This window comes from Elephas maximus, chromosome 6, assembly GCF_024166365.1.
Source record: "Elephas maximus indicus isolate mEleMax1 chromosome 6, mEleMax1 primary haplotype, whole genome shotgun sequence".
NCBI classification, from domain to species: Eukaryota; Metazoa; Chordata; class Mammalia; order Proboscidea; family Elephantidae; genus Elephas; species Elephas maximus.
The window spans coordinates 121,986,805-121,993,152 of NC_064824.1; the positions used below are offsets into that span (position 1 = coordinate 121,986,805).

At 39.4% G+C, this 6,348-nt stretch overlaps 1 pseudogene; it reads left to right on the forward strand.

The window, feature by feature from the left end:
- Positions 1-2,302: 2,302 nt before the first annotated feature.
- LOC126078354 (60S ribosomal protein L23a-like) lies at positions 2,303-2,779 on the forward strand (annotated as a pseudogene).
- Positions 2,780-6,348: the final 3,569 nt, after the last annotated feature.

The following is a 6,348-nucleotide window of genomic DNA, read 5'->3' on the forward strand; positions in this document are numbered from 1 at the left end:
ACGGAAGAAATCATTATTTTAAAATATACAATCAGCTTCCCTCAGTCTTGAATAACCTCAACAACAAAGCAAAACCAGTTCCCAAGTGTTACAGCAGTTCCCCAAATGAATTCCAAAGAATGCTAGAGAACCACTGAGGTTCTTTAAGGGCTCCAGAGACGTTTCATTGAACTTTGTTTTTGACTTAGGTGTTTAAACTCTGGTGGAGAAATGCTGAAGTGCTCAGCTGTTAACTGGAAGCTCAGTACTTTGAACCCACCAGCCACTCTGTGAGAGATAAGACCTGGCTATCTGCTTTCATAAATCCTACAGCCTACAAAACCTGTGGGGCAGTTTTGCTCTGTCAGAATTGATTCAACAGCGACAGGTTTGGGTTTTTTTTTGGGAGGGGGTAGGATCTCTGTTAGTTGAAACAGACTTGATGGCACACAAAAACAACAACAAAGATTGTTATCTTTTCGTAGCCAAGTGTAATATATTTTAAATACGAATCCAGTGGAGGTCATCAATCAATGTATCAATACCTGCCTGTGTCACTGAGTTTGAATTATTCTGAGTAGGCATAAGTTATAATGCTTGTCTTGATCACTTGGTATCTTGAGATTCCAGGGCAAGTACTGAAGTGGCCTTTGACATTTGCAACTACTTGTTTGTCTTGAATAAATATTTCCTTGATACCATATTACCAAAAGAAAATATGTCAACTAACTGTAAGCTGAAACTGAAACAATTCTTTCACTGTCATCAATGAGCCTGGATTTAAATTTTTGTATCAAAGAAAAAGGAATTGTGTTTTCATTAATTGGCTTTATAAGGAAGTGCTATAAATTTGAATCTACAAAAGGGATTTATCCTAATAGGATGCCTCTTATCTGTTTTAAATATTTGAGCAAGATGTTTTTAACAATAGTTCTACAGCTAAAAGACATTTTGAAGATCACTAGATTATTTTATCTCTGAGTTTGTCAAGTTCTGAAATTTTATGGCTCTGTGAGATGTCGAAAATCATGAAATGAGTTAGTGCTTTTGTAATGAGGCTAGAATTTGGCAGTAATTGAAGGCTAGTCTTAGACTAGAATATTTTCAATTTGTGTTTTAGTTATTTATATCCATGTAACAAACTACCCCCAAATTCAGTGTCTTAAAACGAGTAAAATTTATGACTTCTCATGATTTTGGGGGAAGACTGGGTGATTCTTCTACTGGTCCTTCTTTTGGGGTCACTTGTGTAGCTGCATCCAGCTGGTGAAACTGCTGTAACCTGGGATCAGCTGGGCTCCTTTCTCTACATGGTGTTTCATCCCAGACTTCTTTGTGGCATGGGGGTTGTAAGATGGTGTTCCAAGGGAACAAGCTCCAGGGTACACACCCTTATCAAGCTTCTGCTTGTGCTATATTTGCTGATGCTCTATTGGCCAAAGCAAGTCTCATGGCCATGCCTAGAGTCCGTGTGGAAGGGGACTACACAAAAATGTAGATACGGGGAGGTTTGGTTCATTGGAAGCCATTACAGACAGTAATGATTTACTGTAGCTTCTAATCAACAGGATTATAAAAGATTCTGCTAAAATTTATACTATTTGAAAATAGGGAATCTAGATTATAAGGGGAGTCCTTGGGTGGTACACCCAGTAAATGTGCTTGGCTGCTAACCAAAAGGTTGGAGGTTTGCGCCCACCCAGAGGTGCCTTGGAAAAAGGTCCTGGCAATATACTTCCGAAAAATCAGCCACTGAAAACCCTGTGGAGCATAGTTCTACTATGACATACATGGGCTCACCATGAGTCAGAATTGACTTGATGACAGCTGACACTGGTGGACTACAGGGGAGGAAGGAGGTCATTATAATAATGGTCCTCAATGAATAACCCTTCCTTGTGTTCATACCTCTTTGCAGTATGATGCTGCTATTGCTCCCATCAAGAGATGAATTTCATTTCTACTCCACCTTTCATCTTGGCTGACCTTGTAACTTGCTTTGACCAATACAACATGGCTGACGTAAGGTTGTGCAAGCTCTGGATTCAAGCCCTTAAACTGCCTTAAAGCTTCTTCCTGCACTTTCTTGAGACTTGGAAGCATGTAAAGAAAGAAGGGCCAATCTACTGACTGGTGAGAGACCATGTGAAAAGAGAGGTCCCAGCCTTCTAGCCATCCCCATCAGAGCCTCAGACACGTGGATGAAGCCATCATAGGCTCTCAGCTCCAGCTGACCCACCAAGTGAGTACAGCCACTGTAGCTAGCCCATGTGAGATCACTACCGTTATAAAGAATTGTGAGAAACCACACTTTTTTATGAACATGGTGCAAGAACACAAAGAAGCTAACCCCTGCCCCCCCAAAACTGAAGCCAAAGCAAAGACATTGAAGGCCAAGAAGTCTGTGCTGAAAGGTGTTCACAGCCACAAAGAGAAAAAGAAAAAAATCTGCACGTCATTCACCTTCCAGCAGCACAAGACATTGCAGCTCCAAAGGCAGCACAAATATCCTTGGAAAAGTGCCCCCAAGAGAAACAAGCTTGACCGCTATGCCATCATTAAGTTTCCCCTGACCGCTGAGTCAGCCATGAGGGAGACTGAAGACAACAACACACTTGTGTTCACTGTGGATGTCAAGGCCAACAAACACCAGATCAAACAGGCTGTGAAGAAGCTCAATAACATTGACATGGCCAAGATCAACACCTCTGTTAGGCCTGATAGGGCGAAGATGGCGTATGTTTGACTGGTTCCTGACTGTGAGGCTTTGGATGTTGCCAACAAAATTGGGATCATCTAAACTGAGTCCAGCTGACTAATTTTAAATATAAATATTTTCACCACAAAATAAATAAATAAATAAAATAAAACCACTAAGTCATGGAGTGGTTTGTTGCACAGTGATAAATAACTATACAGGGTGAAATATTAACTCTTACTTACTCCTCATACCAACCCTATAGAGCAGACATTAATTTACCCCTTTTTCAAAGGAGAAACCGAGACCCAGAAAGGTTGAATTTCTCCTTGACGATCACATAGCTAATTAATTAACAGGACACAGATCATCTAATTTGCAAACACACGGTCTTCTTGTTACACCTTGAATCAAATTCTGGAAGATTTAAAACTCCTTTTTTCCTCCTGAGTAAAAATTGATTATTTTAATCCAAGCTTTACTTACTTTCTTTTTGGGCAAAGCTAGCCTGAAAGCTGATCCTTGGCATTATCTCCTGTGGCTGAACGCTTTCTCTTTCCTTGACTGATTTTTTTTAAGCCAAATTTCTAGAAAATCCCACAGTGCTCAGGAATGGAAAGGCAAGGTTGAATTCAGCCCAGAGAAATACGGTATTTGTCAGAATGGCATGATTCTGTTGGTCTTATCAAAGGGATAGTTATGAAAAGTTTCTTTTATAAAACCAGCAAGAAAGAGTTCAGTAACCATGGTATTCTGCCCTAGAATATTTCTACCTTATTTTTCTTTTGTGTACTGGCTTTGATGGAATGCCTGTGTCTCTATAAGTTATATTCTTTAGCTTTTGGAGTTAATATGGAACAAGAGATGAGTACTAGGCATAGACATAATCCAGTCATAAAAATGTGAATACCTCTATTTGTAAAATACTAATTATTTTCCAGTGATTGCAGCCTTTACAATAAAGCAAATAATAGTTTTGGAGACTCTGAGTAGTATGGAGGGTATGAATAAGGATGAAGAAAGATACCCTGATTACAGAGATACTCCGAGACTGGTCAAACTTGACCAACCCAAGTAAACATAAAGCTTGCTGATTCTGATTCACCAAACTCAACCTCAATTTCCTCTTAAGGCCCACACTCTGAGAGGAAAAACATCATACGCAGAGTAAGAGAAAACACTTCGTTTGTTATTGAACATTTCTTCTACAAGCACATTGGGTGCACATTTTTTTCTAACTACTTAAGACACAGCTGAAAAAACCACGCCAGAATATTGTTGAGAGCAAAATGAGTTTAAGAAAGAGTTGTGTAACTTTGAACAAGAGGAATGAGTTTCTGTCTTTGGAGAAAGCTAAATCAGATAGCAGCTCTGGATACTAACAAGAGCCAAAGAAGAAAGAGGCTTTGCATTTCCCCTTCACTTTCCCTCCCTGGTGGTGCAGTGGTTAAGAGCTACGGCTGCTAACCAAAAGTTCGGCAGTTCAAATCCACTAGCCAGTCCTTGGAAACCGCATGCGGCAGTTCTACTCTGTCCTGTAGGGTCACTATGAGTCAGAATCAACTTGATGGCAATGGGTTTGATTTTTGGTTTGGTTCCCTCTCTGGTGGTGCAGTGGTTAAGCGCTAGGCTGCTAACTGAAAGGTCAGCGATTTGAACCCACCAGCTGCTCCAAGGAAGATGCGACAGTTTACTCCTGGAACTATTTACAGCCTTGGAAACCCTACTAGGGCAGTTCTACTCTGTCCTATAAGTTTGCTATGAGTTGGAATCAACTCGATGGCAACGCGTTTTTTTTTTTTTTTCCCTTCTCCTTGAAAACATATATAAAGAGGGGAGGAGAGCAGCAATCCAGGCCTGAGGAGGATAATGTGTCTACCAGCCTTTAGCAAATTAGTGTACATGTAAATGTTTCATTTTTTTCCCCCTCTTTTTAACTGTATCAGACTATTCTAGCATCTGATACAACTGAAAATGTGCTTAAAGTGCTAGGGGCAAAAGGGTATCTAAAGCATGTTATCACCTTGTCAGACCTAGAAAACAGGCCACTTTCCATTCAAGTAACACATTAAAAAATCATTTTAGGCTGAGGAAGAACTAGATTAAATGGTATGCCCATCAAATAGCTTTTGATTTATAAAGAATCCAAAAATCCCTGGAGAAAATTGTGTTTAACAAAACTTTTCCCAGAGACAGTAGTTTGGTCTGGGAGGTGAGACTCCCCCAAAGGCAAATGGAATTAGCTGACTTCCAAGGAGATTGGACCCAGTTAACTGCAATGGTGTATGCAAGTGTAGGGCTAGGTTGGAATTGTTCTAGACAGGGCAGAAGGAGGAAGGCTACATCCTATGGGCCTCCTTCTCCGTCCTTACCTGAGACATCAGTGAACCTCCTTTCCTAAATGTTGGACATATATTTTAAACATTTCAATTAACCTTCCTATATATATTTTTTTATATGGAGCCCTGGTGTCACAGTGGTTAAGAGCTATGGCTGCTAACCAAAAGGTCAGCAATTCAAATCTACTTGCTGCTCCTTGGAAACCCTCTGGAGGCAGTTCTGTCCTATACGGTGACACAGTGGTTAGGCTCTTGGCTGTTAACTGAAAGGTTGATGGCTCACACCCACCTGCTGCTCTGTGGGAGAAAGATATGGCAGTCTGCTCCCATAAAGATTTATAGCTTTGGAAACCATATGGGGGCAGTTCAGGGTTGCTATGAGTTGGAATAGACTCTACCGCAACAGGCTGGGTTAGGGCACATACATGGCTCAGTTCAACTGTGAGTTGAAGATAGAAATGTAAACTTAGGCCCCATCTACATGCGGTTTCTGGCATATGTTCCTAGGTTAGTGGACGTAACCCAAGATGTCTATAAAGTGCCAAGAGGCAAAATAAAATGGAAAATTTGAACATCTAAATACAGAGTTCTGTTTTTTTTAATATTGAAAAAAAGAAGTTCAGTAGTTGAAAATATTAGGGTTTTTAGCTAAATATTTTAGTCTCATACTTGATGCTTGGTATGGTACACAACATAGCATTGATTGTGTTTCTTAACTCTAGCTCACTTCATTCCTAGTCTCCCAAATGTTAAGCAGGCAGGTTTTTACTTTATATTTACAGAACTGTTGATCATTCTCATTTTAAGGTCAGGGCCATTGCTATATCTAAGTTTCAAATCGTTTGAGTGATTTTGCTTGCCTTAATGATAATAGGAAGAAATGAAAAGGAGAATGGGAGTTGGATGTGTTACAGATTGATAATTCTTTTTCTAAGGGTAAATGCCCTTGAGAAGATGGTCAGAAACCTTAAAGGAAAGTATTTCTATATTTTACTCCACAAAAATAAAGAAACCATAAGCAATATAGGAAGCTAAACAATAAACTGGGAAAAACATTTGCAACATGACCCAGACTTACCTTCATTATACTTAAAGAGCTCTTACAAATCAAAACCAGATATGAGCCATTCAGTAGTAAAATGGTCAAGTTACAAAGAGTAGGTGAAGTACATGCTATTTTTCTAAAATAAATGTTTATACTATAATATATAGGGATAAAAACTCAAATAGAATTTCAGGCGATTTTAATATTCTTTTTAGTGTTGAACTATGTCTTTTAAATTTTATACAATGGGAATGTATTCCTTTTGTAACTTACCTTTTATTCTTGAA